Consider the following 14,778-nt stretch of genomic DNA (forward strand, 5'->3'; position numbering starts at 1 on the left):
CTTTTCACGTTGGACTTTCAAGCGTCTAACAAGTGATGCTCAGATCATCAATTGAAACTCAACTGTCTTGACCAAGAACACAAATCCTTGAAAGGCATGGGGTAGACAGAGGCACAACTGAGTCATCACTTTACCTAGCATTCATTCATTTTTTTTTTTTTTTTGACAGGCAGAGTGGACAGTGAGAGAGAGAGAGACAGAGAGAAAGGTCTTCCTTTGCCGTTGGTTCACCCTCCAATGGCCGCCGCGCTGCAGCTGGCGCACCGTGCTGATCCGAAGCCAGGAGCCAGGTACTTCTCCTGGTCTCCCATGGGCTGCAGGGCCCAAGCACTTGGGCCATCCTCCACTGTACTCCCTGGCCACAGCAGAGAGCTGGCCTGGAAGAGGAGCAACCGGGACAGAATCCAGCGCCCTGACCAGAACTAGAACCCAGTGTGCCGGCGCCGCAGGTGGAGAATTAGCCTATTGAGCCGCGGTGCCGGCCTAGTTATGTGGTTTTTATGACTGTAAGCATAAAGAAATAGTTAGACCTAAGAAACAATAAAATGGGCAGAAAATGAAGTAAAACTAATACATAAAAACCCAGTTCATCAATTTTTAAAATCTAGAGTCTAAACAAGGCTAACCCTGTCAAAGACAACTGGAACACTTTGGAACAAATATGTTGCTATCGCATGGTATCCTTCACGTTGGCAAAGCGAAAATGATCAGGGCAGAGAAGGAAGCAGTACCTTGACTATACAACAAGCTCACAACAGCCGTGAGGACTGTGGGGCTGGATCAGTGTCAGGGTGACCACGACTATGGATGCACACCCAGAATTCCGCTGGGGAAGCTTATTATGTTCTGCTTTAGGAAGCAATGCCATGGAAGGGAGAAGAAAAATACAGAATCATGCAATGGGTGAATCTGGACCACACGGCGGTCCCAGCAAGGTTTGTCACCCTGGTGGAGATGTCTAAAGGTACAACATCTCTGTGATGTCAGGACCTGGGCTTGAGGTTTGGGCCTTGAGGCCTCCATACCAACAAGTCGCTGAATACAGGCTGCCTCTGCAAAAGGCTTGCCCTTGGACTAGGTGGCTCACTTCAACTCAGTCAAGCTCTCCATAAAGCTTTGCAACAGCCAGGAGATAAGATCTTAGAAAGAACCACTCTCTTCAAATTTAGTCAATATACCAATTCATCACTTGCTGATAGAAATTTTCATTTTCACTTTTACCTTCACTTTTCAACACAATCGACAGTCATGCCAAGTGTTTCCGCCATTTCTCTACCACCTCCATGCTCAATGAGCCTGGCTTTCAATGTTCTGAATGTATTTATCAAATGTTTTCTATCAAATATTAAACCATTTGGAAATATATAAGGAAGATAATTTTTTCCAGAAGATGCAATTCTTTCCATTCTTATTTTTAAAGGGAAATCAAGTCAGATACATGTTTTCTATTTTCATGGATCTGCATTGTACTTTCCTTGTGCTAAATGTTACTGCATGCATGCGTCACTGCATCTTTTTGGTTTATTTCTTAACTGCAATTTTCATTTACATGCAGAAATGCATGTCATAAATCTGCCACAATATATTAGTTGTACCGGATGTATTAAATGTAGCTACTTTTTTATGACACAACTAGAAGAGCTTACTTCATTAAGCTGTCTTAGAAATACATTATCTACTCATCAGCTAACAAAACGCAGGACAGCTAAGCTTCCTTTCACAAATCCATGCCTTAGATTGTCTGAAAAAACACAACCATTACAATGTACCAGAACAACCATTCACTTCATTTATCTGACACATTCACTGATACCCCAAAAAATTGAAAGTTTTAAAAGGAAAGTCTTTAGCAGACATATAAAAAAAAACAAATTCTATGTTATGAATTATTGTCCATGAGGATTTCCTAGGCATCTGATTATCAGTTAATTCCAACTTTTCTCACAGATACTACAGTTGATTGTGACTATCTCTAATAAAATTATTATTAAAATCATGTATGTCAAAGCACATTATGTGAAGATGAATTTTACCTTAGTAAAACACTGGATTTGACAAATTCTTGATATATATTCCCAGAACACTCTTCCCTACCTACCCTGACATGAATTTTTATCAGAATAACTAAACCTTGCAAGAAGCCACCACGTTCAATCTTAAATTATCATCACCTCATTATATTCCAACTTTTACTACTACATATCCCATATCTCACATGTTTCAACCAAGTATTCAATTGCTACGGCATTTGTTGTATAATTGTTTGTGGACTGTCTTGTCCACACAGCTACAAGCTACATCAAGAATGATGCATGTTACTCACCACTGGATTCATGGGGCCCAGGGCAGGAACAGGCACACAGGAAGCCGTTAATAAGCAGCCACGGGATGAATACATGAGTATCAGTCAACTCCTTTAACGCATGGTTGAAAATCTGAAATTATCAATTCCCAACTTGACTCTCACTGGGATTAAACATGACAATAGGTCTGCTCTGATTTCATCATCATTTAAAAAAAATCATCTATTATTTTTCACTTTATGTTTCTGTGTGGGAGCAAACTGTTGAAATCCATACTTGATGTATACTAAGCTGATCTTCTGTATATTAAGATAATCAAAAATGAATCTTGATGTGAATGGAAGGGGAGAGGGAGTGGGAAAGGGGAGGGTTGTGGGTGGGAGGGACGGTATGGGGGGGAAGCCATTGTAATCCATAAGTCGTACTTTGGAAATTTATATGCATTAAATAAAAGTTTAAAAAAAAAAAGAAAAAAAAGAAAAGTTATGGAACACTTATTTGGCAGGCGGGCTATTATCCTCACTCAGAAAAATCTGAGAAAATGGACTGTAAATAGTGTGACTTGAGATATTCGTTAAAATGTAATTTGTAAAACTGACAATAAGACCTAGCAATAGCAATCCTGGGTATTTTCTCAGAGAAATAAAAATGTATGTCCAAATAAAAAACATGGACATGTGTAAAAAAAAAAGAAAATCTGAATATGAATTTTAATTGTTTGTATCCTATAACAAATGGATAACATTTATATAATAGTCATGCTTTTTCATTTATTTAATCACTTTTACTTCATTTATCCATTCACTTAGTAACTATGTACTTCACACTTCACAAGTGCTAGGTTCTAGCTATACAAGTTAGAAATACAAACCCTGGGAGGGGTGCGAGTGGGAGGGAAGTTATGGGGGGGAAAGCCATTGTATTCCATAAACTGTATTTTGGAAATTTATATTTACTAAATAAAAGTTAAAAAAAAAGAAATATAAACCCTGTCCTGGCTCTGAAGGATATTACACATGAGAAAAACCAGTGTTAACCAAATATGCCCAGAGTAGGAGCACCATGCAGACATAGCAAGAAGCACCATAGGGAGCAGTGGCCAAGTTTCACCAGCACGTGGTAAGAGCCAAGATGACCAGGAATGCCTTTTCCAATAAAACAGCGTCGACCTGAAATCTGAAGAGCGAGGCTGCGTTCCCAAGATGCGTAAACACTTCCGTGCAGCGTGCCCTACAAAGGTGTGGGGGCAGACACCAGTGTGATGACCTGGTGCTGACAGGTCAAGTCAGGCGCAACTGGATGCATTAAAACTGCTATCAATAAGGGATGCAGGTTGCCCTGCTCCCTGGCACTTCCAGACTGCCCGACTGGGAATAGATAACACGGGAAAATGTTTTATCACAGGAAACTTTCTCCCTGTGGTGCTTCTAAATCACGATGTTAACATGGGGTTTGTGACTGAAGCAGCTTGGGACACAAAGCTGTCAGAGCTAACGTATAGCTGTTCAGAGCAGTGCTGCTCAGCACTGCCTTGGGGCCCTAGTCCTGTAGGAAACGGAGTTCAAAAGCAGCTAATCCAGGTAGCATAGTGATAGGAAAACGCAGCATGCCTCTGTGATCAATCATTTAACATCCTGCTTTACACCAGGTAAATGCAATGGAGTAGCAAAGACCACAAAGTAGGAAAAATAAGGGCTACCCAAGGACAGCAAAGAAGGCTAGTGCTGATGGAGCAAGGATCATGGGAGAATTAACTTCTACTCAAGGCCACTTTCATTTTTAACTACAATCTTTTCATATGCATATTAGTGGTTTGACTGTAAGTATTCCCAATTTACTTCAAGATTCTGCTCAACACAGACATTTGAATAGGACGGAACTTTGTTGTTGATGTTGTTGTTCAAGTACCTGGCCATGATTGCTGTCACAGGAATTTTACTAACGTCCAGTGCTTGATACAGCTCATCTTAAAAGCAGAAGCATAAATGAAGCATAAAAACAGCAAAACACTCTTCAAAAGCAGCACTAGGGCCTGACACAGTTATTGCTGTCAGGCCTCCTGAGAGGTAACTGTCATTGTCTTCTCTACCTGGCTGGATCTACTTCTCCTGTGGAAATCATCACACTATTGGACAAGGTTTTGGATTAGGCTCAACCTTTTAAGAAGCTTCAAGGGATTGAGAGCACAACAAACAAAACCCAGAAACCTTATGTATAGTAGAGATGACACAATCAGGTATGATATTTGTCCTAAAGGCAGGGCTTGTAAAATGCACGCCCACTCTATGAGGCACACATCAATCTGTGGTGGATGCATCGAAATGTCCTGGAATATATGTCTGTCCACACCCAAGTCTTACCTGCCTGCTAGAATTACAAGAAAGCTTCTTGGCCATATTTGAGGTTCCAGAAATGTAAGCCAGACAATGTGGTCACTTTGGCTCAAGGAATATTATTTTTAATTGTACTCTTAATGAATGACTGGTGTGTGCATTATGAGTGTACAATAGCAAGTCAAGGAAGACAGTCCAGGACATCCCTAAGAATATTTTACCAGAAGGTAGGGTTTTAGGAACTGATTATGGAATGTGGACTGAAATTACAGAATCAAATTAGAGACCTCAGAATACCCCATGCGAGGACATAATGAGAAGACATTTATCTATGAATGAGAATATGGATGCTTACCAGACACTGAAGGTATTGACAATTAAACCTTGGACTCCAAATTAAAGAGCAATGAGGAATAAATTTCCATGGTTGATGAGCTACATATTGTACAATATTCTGCTATGTCCATCTGAAAGGACTGAGACTTAAGTCCTTATTGCACTCCTGATTTTCTCCAGCACCTATCATAAACTCATCACAACTCTGTGGTATTGGCTCTGATTTTGTGAGAGGCCCTTCGCTCCCTTAAACATAAATTGAAGTTTATAGCTGTTCCCATTGTATAGTTTCTCTGGAGATTTATTTTCTCTCCTTACTTCATAGTGTAAATTTCAAAAGTCATATGGGGATAATTTGATCAAGACATTTGAATCTTAATTCTAGAGCAAGCCAGAAAACCCATCCCATCAACTCTAACATGGTCACCAGACTTTGTTAAGGGTATCCATATTCCAAAGACTTAACACTGAATATAAATATATTCCATGCTTGAGTTTTCCTCAATATGAAGAGTAACAGAAAAAATTAAGGAAAACCACCATATTTTTTAGCTTGGAATGGAACAATAAAGAATACTGTGAATAAGTATGGGCTATATGTCTTTATATAGTTGTTATTGAAGTGGTGTTTAGATGTTTGGGAAGCACATATAGGATTCAAAGAGGACTTGGAGTTGACAGGTGTCAATACATCTTCACAGGCATCTGGCATTAGGTACAAGGCAGAAGTCTCAGCAGGAAATTATGTGGAATACCTTAGAAGAACAGGGCATAAGGATCAATGGAGAACTTGAGCTTTATGAAATAAAATAAGGTGGAAAACTGACAAAATAGAAGAAATATTTATTTTATGCCTTTTCTATGCTTTCCACTGTGCCACAAGAAACTGAGGTAGAACATATTTTTAAACCATTCTTTGGTACCCTTGAATACTAGTTTTACCATGAAAGTATCTTAGTTCTGATAATATTAGGCAAAGGGTTTGAACAGTCTCATACGTATGTATTACGTATTTCCTAGTGCTACCTTTAAAACTTTGGCATTTCTATCTCCCAAGGGAAATACTGTTATTGCTATCAATGTAAAGATACCAATTATTGATACTTTACCTCTCAATCATGTTGTAATTTTAATAATGTACCAAGTGACACACGAAACAGTATTTAAAATGTCTAACTCAATATTAAGGCGATGGTAAATACTGAAATCTGTGTGATTCCAAAGTTAATGCGCTTAATTTCTACATTTGACTGACTCCAAGCACAGTAGCAACTTTGTTAAACAGCGGGTCTAGGACTTAGTAAGACTCGAGTGATTTGACTTCATGATGGTACAATAGCAATAAGCATTCAGCAGGATGTGTTCTTCAGATTTGAATTCTCATCTTTTCCTAGACTGGCCACATACAAGACTGTACTTTCACAATGATAGGTAGTGGCGAATCCATAGCCCCTGTCAGCCACATAATTTCAAAGGCAAACAGCTGTACTCTGTTTCTAAGCTATGATGTTTGGTGGATTAGGTGGATTCAATGTATTTTTGACTTACAGTATTTTCAATAGATAATGGATTTAAAGAGACAAAATCTGATTCTAAACCAAGGATCACCTATACTTCTAAGGGTCATTCTGATGGAATTATCAATGGAAAATGACTTCTCTAAGAAAGGCCATCTGTATTTTCAAGAAAAATGCTTTCTTAAGTGGCTTTTAATAGCGATGGCGACATTGTACATCACCTGCTACCAATATAATCACAGAAAATGATGAACAGAGTATAAGAGGAAATATGCTGACCTCAGAAAACAAAGAGTTTTATAAAGATGGCCAAGTAAGTGAAAATTTGTGAATTTATCCCTCATAAAAAGTACAGAAAGCTGCAATAGCAATAAATGTCTGTTTTGTGTCAACATTTCCTTACAGCTTCTAGTTTTATAAGAAAATGATTTATATGTTTAAATATATGCTTAGCTAAATAATTAACCACAATCTTTCTGTTTCCAATCATCTCTGGCACTTGAACTGCTATGTACACAGAGATTTCATGATATACTTTCATTTGGTAGCGAACATTAAATGATCTTAATTTGCTTGAGTTATTTGCATTGATAACTAATATCCTCTTGTAAAATATCCTCATTTTCTATTTGATTCTACTTCAACCAGTATAAGGGAATGACCACAATAATTTAAGTATGAAAAAAGTATAAATTATAACTCTTCTATTCAATTAAAGTTTTTTGATGTCTACACCTACATTTTTCTATAGAAACTATCAGTAGTACAGTGTAATAAAACGGAGCACAACTTATGAGTAATATGCTTTACAAAAATCAAACACAACTATGGTACTTATGACAAAAATAAATATATGTAAGTAAGGACATTTTATATGTTCTGAACTGATAATCTCCAACATCTATTGTGTGACAAAATAGGGTCCCTTAGATAATAACACTATAATGTAGATTTAATGGATGTCATTTTTCAGACATTTGGATTTTTAATTGCTTTCTTTTCAGCTTCATTAGCACTATGGCAACTCTTTAGTCATTCTAATTTTAAGCAAAAAAAAAAATACTGCTATAACTTTTTTTGTTTTTAAGGAGATGTGCTATTAAATAAAGCCATCACATAAACTGAAACATTTATACTTAGTACCACATTTCAGAAGGGCTAAAATAGGTCTCTAGTGATATGCTTGTCTGATTCTTTGCCTGCAGTCTAATAAAACTAGCATTGTTTTACTATGAAAACTATATCTTAATGGTTCCTTCTCTTCAAAGTATCCTATCTGTCATGTACCTTGCCCAGCCTCCTACCCCTCTGTAAGTATGGCTGAGAAATGGCTTGGAATCCAAAAGTAGAAATCAAAGAAGCCACAGTGTTAGCCAATAAGCCTTAGAACATTCACAGAAAAATGGCAAGACCATGTAATTATTTATCAATTTATCAATAATAACCTTGAATGTAAATTCACTGGACTCTCCAATTAAAACATACAAACTGGCTGATCAATTAAAATACAAGATCCAACTATATACTGCCTTCAAGAAGCACAGCTCACCAACAAATATACACAGACTGAAAGTGAAAGGATGCAAAAACATACTCCACGTAAATGGAAATAAAAAAGCAATAGTACCTAAATTAAAATAAGACAAAATAGACTTAAAGACAAACTGTTAAAAGAGACAAAGAAGTTCATTATATAATGATCAGTTCAATAGGAAGTTGCAACTATAGTAAATGTACACACACTCAATACTGGAGGACCCAGTTATTTAAAACAAATGGTAATAGATCTAAAAGGAGAGATATCCTCCAATATATTATTAATGAAAGACTTTAACACCCCAGTTTTATCAATGGACAGATAACTAGACAAAAAATCAACAAATAAATAACAGAACTATTATACACTGTAGACCAAATGAATCTAATTGATATCTACAGAGAACAGATTATATGTTAGCCCATAAAACAAGTCGCAACAAATTGAAAAATACTGAAATCGTACCATGTGTCTTTTCTGATTGCAATGGAAGAAGCTGTAAAATAATAACATAAGAAACTCCAGAAAACAGACAAACATATGAAGACTAAACAACATGCTCCCAAATGAACAGCAGGTCCTACAAGAAATCAGAAGGGAAATCAAAAAATTCCTGAAATAAATGAAGATGACAACATTACACATCAAATTTGTGGGACACAGCAAAACAAAGTGGTAAGAGAATTTTACAGCAAACAGTGCCTATACAAAGACGTTGGAAATACATCAAATAAATGATCTAACAACGCATGTAGAAGAACCAGATCAAAGCCAAAACTAGTAGGAAGAAAAGAATAGTGAAAGAAGCGGCTGTGAGCCACCATAAAAGTAGCCTTAATAAAAAAAAAAAAATGGGGCTCCTGAGACAAACAGTTCCAGAGACAGCCTTGGGAAATGGGGAGTAAACCGGTTCACAGAGAAAGCAGTTAGCTACTAACCAGAGATACGGGAAACAGAACATCCTTCTATGTAGATAAGCCCCCTCCCCTGTGCTTGTTCAAGCTTAACAACAACAACAAAAAAAAACCACGAGGCATGTAGGGCACGTAGCCACCCCTTTCTGCTCTTCAATGACCCCCTCCCCTTATCCAAGCTTCCGTTTCTCCTCCTCCTCGACGACCTCCTCCCCTTGTAGTTGCCCAATAAACTTTCGCCACCCTATGGTATGTTAATTTTGTGGTTTTGCCCCTTAAAAGCTGTGTGAGATAGCTGCTCGGGGCTCCTCTCTCTTGCTCGCTGCTTGCAGCAGTAGAGGGCCCATTTGCGCAAATGAAATAAAATTACCTCCTGTTCTTTTGCATCGTCTGGTCTGGAGTCTGTGTTTCTGGGGTCGTCACAAAAGGACACCGCTTTTGGGGTCCTACAATAGAAATTCAAAAAGTTATTAAAAAAGCTGAAAAAACAAAAAACCACAATATGAAAGGTCAGTGAAATGAAGAGCTGTTTTTATGCAAAAATAGACAAATGTGATAAGCCATTGGTTCAAGTAACCAAACAAAAAGGATAGAGAAGACACAAATGAATAAAATCAGAGATGAAAAAGGTGATGTCACAGCTGGTGGCATTGAAGTAAGAGAATCATTAGGAATTATTACAAACAACTTTACTCCAACCAATGGAAAACCTAGATGAAATGGATAGTTTTCTGGACACATACAACTTATCAAAACTGAGTCATGGAGATACTGAAAACCTAAATAAACCAATAATCAAGATAGAGACTGAGTCAGTAATAAAGAACCTTGCAACAAAGAAAATGCAGGACCAGATGGATTTACTGCAGATTTCTACCAAACTGTTAAAGAAATAATTTCAATTCTTCTTAAAGTATTCAAAACAATTGAAAGGGAGGGAATCCTCCAAAACTTCTTCTATGAAGCCAGCATCACCTTAACTGCAAAACTAGAAAAAGACACAAAGATAGAGAACTATAGACCGATATCCCTGATGAAAATTGACGTGAAGATCCGCAACAAGATACCACCTAAGCAAATCCAACAACACACCAAAAAGATCATCCACCTGGACCAAGCAGGATTTATCCCAGGGAGGCAGGGCTGGTTCAACATATGCAAATCAATAAACATGATACATATTAACAAACCGATTAACCAAAACCACATTATTAGGGCAGACATTTTGGTGAAGCAAGTTTAGCCATCATCTACAGACCCAGCAACTCATACAGGCAACCAGTTCAAACCGTGGCTGCTCTACTTCTGATCCAGTCTCCTGCTAATGTGCCTGGAAAAGCAGAAGAAGATGGCCCAAGTCTTTGGCCTCTGCATGAATGCGGGAGATGCAAATGAAGCTCCTGTGTCCTGGCTTTGGCCTGGCCCAGCTGGACCACTTTGGGAAGTGAACCAACGGAGAGAAGATCTCTTTTGTCTCTCCCTCTCTCTGTGTAATTATTTCAAATAAATAAATGCATCTTTAAAAAAAAACTACACGATTATCTCAAGAGGTGCAGAGAAAGTATTTGATAAATACAATATCCTCAATACAATTGAGGCAATATATGACAAACTCACAGCAAACATCTTATTGAACTGGGAAAAGCTAAAAGCATTCCCACGAAGATCTGAAAGCAGAAAAGGATGCCTACTGTCATCACTGTATTAAAGACAGTTTTAGCCAGAGCCACTAGGCAAGAAAAAAGGAAACCAAAGGGATCCAAACTGGCAAGGAAGCAAATAAAATTATCCCTGGTTGCAGAGGACATAATTCTACATATAGGGGAAGCAAAATAGTTCGCTAAAAGAATACCAGAACTCCTAAGAGTGTTTGACAGGGCCAGTGTTGTGGGATAGTGGGTTAAGCTGTTGCCTGCAGAGCTGGCGTCTCATTGGGCACCAGTGCAAATCCTGCTTTGAGTCCCAGCTGCTCCTGCACCCAGGTGAGAGACCCTGTAGAAGCTCCTGGATCTGGCTTCGATCTGGTCAGCTCCAGCCATTGTGGCCATTTGTGGAGTGAAGCCACAGATGGAAGACCTCTCTCTCCCTGTAACTTTGTTTTTCAACTAAGTAAAGTGAATCTTTTAAAAAACAAGTAGAGGGACACAGTCAAACAGGATGCACTCATTCAACCAAAAGGATGTGGAGTTATGAAAGATTTTTTGGAAATAGGGCTATGATTAAGCTACTTGGTCCCTTACCTTTGTTACACATTATCCAGGTTAGTATGTGTACTTCCCAGTGATGCCAGTCATTGTATTCTCCATTTTTCCTAAACTAGAATGTGTTAGTCACTTTCTGTGGCTATCACTGAATACCATAAAGACAAGAGATACAACCAGCTCATTTTTCTGGAGGCTGGGAAAACTCAGGCAACAGCGCTAGTAGCATCTAATGATGGCCTTCCTGTTGGCCTTGGCATTCTGTCCCGTGGAGAGTTGCAGCAAGTCTTTCTCGTCTAAAGCCATGAAATCAATCACGGGGGTCCCTCATCTCGTCCAAATGACCTCCCCCAGGCCTCACCTCCAAATACCATTTACGTACAACTTGGAGGTTAAATTTCCAGCACATGCTTTCTGGGGGACCATTAAAACCAAAGCACAACTCAGGTTGTTTTTCAGAGAGAGATCCAAAAGAACCCTTCACGAACGCAACACCTCAGCCAAGGTTTCTGAGCTCAGACAGACTACACAGCAATAGCACCGCTGGTAGACAACCCCAAAATCACAGGTGGGATAGAAGCAGTCCTGCAGCTCATTACACACTCCAGGTTGACAAGTGAGAATTTAATAGACATTTCCTGGACTGTTTATGTTAATTCTGATGCTGTTGTCTGATTTTAACACATTGTTTGATCCTATTAAATTTATTGATTGACCAATTACTTCACTCAAATGCTTATAGGTGGGGCTGGCGCTATGGCACAGGGGGTTAACACCCCGGCCTGGTGTGCCGACATCCCATATGGGTTCAAGTCCCGGCTGCTCCACTTCCCATCCAGCTCTCTGCTATGGCCTGGGAAAGCAGAAGATGGCCCAAGTCCTTGGGCCCCTGCACCCGCGTGGGAGACCCAGAAGAAGCTCCTGGCTGCTGGCTTCGGATCGGTGCAGTTCTGGTCATTGCGGCCAACTGGGGAGTGAACCATAGGATGGAAGACCCCCCTCCCTCTCTCACTCTCTCTCTCTCAGTCTCTGACTCTGACTTTCAAGTAAAATAAATAAATCTTTAAAAAAACACAAAAGCTTATATATAATGAAAAAGCAGTTGTTATTGGTCTATGTTTTATAGATCATCTCTCCCAAGTGGATAAATAATTCTAGGATCCCAGAGGTTACAGATGGTAACAGTTAGCTCTCTGGTGACCACTGAATATTGATTTATCTGCTGTTGCCATACATCTCAACCTAGAAAGATGGGGTCCTAGAAGGGCAAAAGTGACTTTTCAGAATAGATGTTTCATTCCACATGGTAGGTATGAACCAAACTGGCATCTCTATGTGTGAAAACATGCCTTCTGTACCAAAGTAAATGAAAATTTAGGATGAAAGGCGCTTCGCAACCTGAAAAATACAGAAAACTCTCCAGGCACTACAGTGCCATTTCATTGCCATCACATCAATGACAAAGACTCCTTTTGAAAACAGGTCCTCTGATAGCACTTCACTCTGTCTGGTGAATTGCTAAAACAAATACTCAAATAAGTGGCAGCTGTTCCGCAGCAGTGAACCTATCCTCTTCAACGATGCTTCCATAGCTTTCGTTTCTACCAAAATGTCAGGTGAAGGGGGTTGAGATGCAACACCACCGTCTACATTCCAGAAGGCAGCTGATCTCAGCCATGGAACAGCTCATCATATCCAAGAATGTGATTCGTGCATTTCAGAGCACAACACGAACCAAGAGTTGATTCCTTTTTCCTTTCTCACCATTACTTTACTTACTACCACAGTCACAAAATATTTATGCATATCCTTACTGATTTATTATGTCTAATCTCAATTAACCTCTCACTGAAATATGAGCATCTAACCCACTAAATGCCGTACTCACATCTACATCCTGACTCATGTAAATATTACTTTTTAGATATTCTAGGAAATGTTTGATAGGGTGTTTTCCTCCAGACTGCATTTTTATCTGTGCTGTAAAGACAAATTAACATCAAAAGCTTTAATTCCCCCTGTTGACAATAAGGACAGAGTTCTCTTTCCTTTAAATTACAGAACTTAAGTCAGAAAATTCTTAATTGAAAATATTTTCTGCCTTCTTTGAAATATGTATCTATCTCCCCATGGAAATTAAATAAGCCTCTTATCAGTTATAACACCCAGGAATGTCTTTCTTAGGAGCCCTGGAGCCATCTTTTTGAGACATAAACATGAAGACACAGCATCCCTTTCACCTGGCTTTTGTGAGAGAATAGGAGCCTAATTTGATGGGTGCCTTATCCTAACTTGCAGAAACTACCTTCTATCATCAACACAACACAGATACGTTCTTCTTCTGGATGAAGCTAACAGTCAGCCAAATACCCAGTGCAGTCAGGATAAACCATGTGGGGCAAATGGTGCTCTCGAGTCCTCCTGAAAACACACATGTAACCAGTTGTCTCTGCTTGCCTAGAGGCGTTGGAACCTTTATGTTTGTTCAGTCCCTGAGTAGAGGGTCTGTCATGTGCAACCCAATGTACAATAAAACAAGTTTTCTATGTTTGCCATCGTTGTGGAGAAATTTTCTAAGTTGGATGACTGTTTTTAATTATATTTCCCCCAACATTGCACACATGTCCACAAGCCATGTTTCCCAATTTGCCTTGCATTTATTTCGCTTTATCAGTTACACTTCTGATATTGGCTACAGTCAGTACTTCGGTTTGTCCTGACACAGTTTGGAGGAACTCTTCTTGGCATCTCCCCATGTAGTATCTTTACATTATCTCCATGCAGATCCTACTTGGGAGCTGGGCATCTCATAACCTTATGGATTTGTTTCACATGTTGGTTTGTATTGCCGTTGGCTTCTCTATCATATAGTGGGTTTAGCAAAGCTTTCACCTTCTGCTCATGTCTTATCTTTCAAATGCCTCAAATAACTATCCTCTATCAAATAGCCTCTCCTGCAAGTCTATTTTTTAAATTCAAATACTTAAAACTTCTTGGGTTTGGGAAGTAGTGAATTCTTTATATTTTTAGTCATTTCCTTAGGTGGTAAGAGACAGATTTTTGTAATACTACCTTATTCAGGTATCTAGGTAATTCACTACACCAACAGCTATTTTATTAACTGTTTTTTTCTTTGGCATAACTGAGTTATCTCAATAGAAAGATTTCCACTCTGCAGGCTATGGAAGGTATATTGTTATACAACTCCCCTTCCCCAGATCTGGTTATTTCTCTTAAATGGGGCCATTTCCCCCCAAAAGAAAGCACCCACTGTGACATAAAGATCTCCTTATTCACTTAATGTATTTATAATAATGAAACATCATGTCCCTCAGCTACAACACTTACCATAGTTCCCTGTCTTTGCCTACACCAGCTCACCTCTACCAAATATAAATTTTCGCAGAATGTTTGCACTAACTATAAGCATGCCATTAACATGACTAAGATGAACCTTTATCAAAAAATAACAAAGCTTAATCATACCCAAAATTCTACCTGTCAGTATGTTTAAGGAACCACCACAAATAACTGAAAACTTTGACAGGATGTAATTAAAACAGACAATAGCTACAATGAAATTAACAATAACTACCACATAGTTTCTATGAGTCAAAAAGACAATAGTTGGCATAAA

At 38.7% G+C, this 14,778-nt stretch overlaps 1 long non-coding RNA gene across 1 annotated transcript in view; it reads right to left on the reverse strand.

Annotated features, from left to right (window-relative positions):
• LOC149126015 (uncharacterized) overlaps positions 1-14,778 on the reverse strand; it is a 71,020-nt gene that overhangs the window by 19,373 nt on the left and 36,869 nt on the right. The window contains exon 2 of the long non-coding RNA XR_016234881.1: positions 9,311-9,386. This is a non-coding gene — a long non-coding RNA (uncharacterized LOC149126015). The remainder of the gene's footprint in view (positions 1-9,310; positions 9,387-14,778) is intronic.

This window comes from Oryctolagus cuniculus, chromosome 6 (genome assembly GCF_051225735.1).
Source record: "Oryctolagus cuniculus isolate XC-2025 breed Fujian yellow rabbit chromosome 6, ASM5122573v1, whole genome shotgun sequence".
In the NCBI taxonomy this organism is placed as follows: Eukaryota; Metazoa; Chordata; class Mammalia; order Lagomorpha; family Leporidae; genus Oryctolagus; species Oryctolagus cuniculus.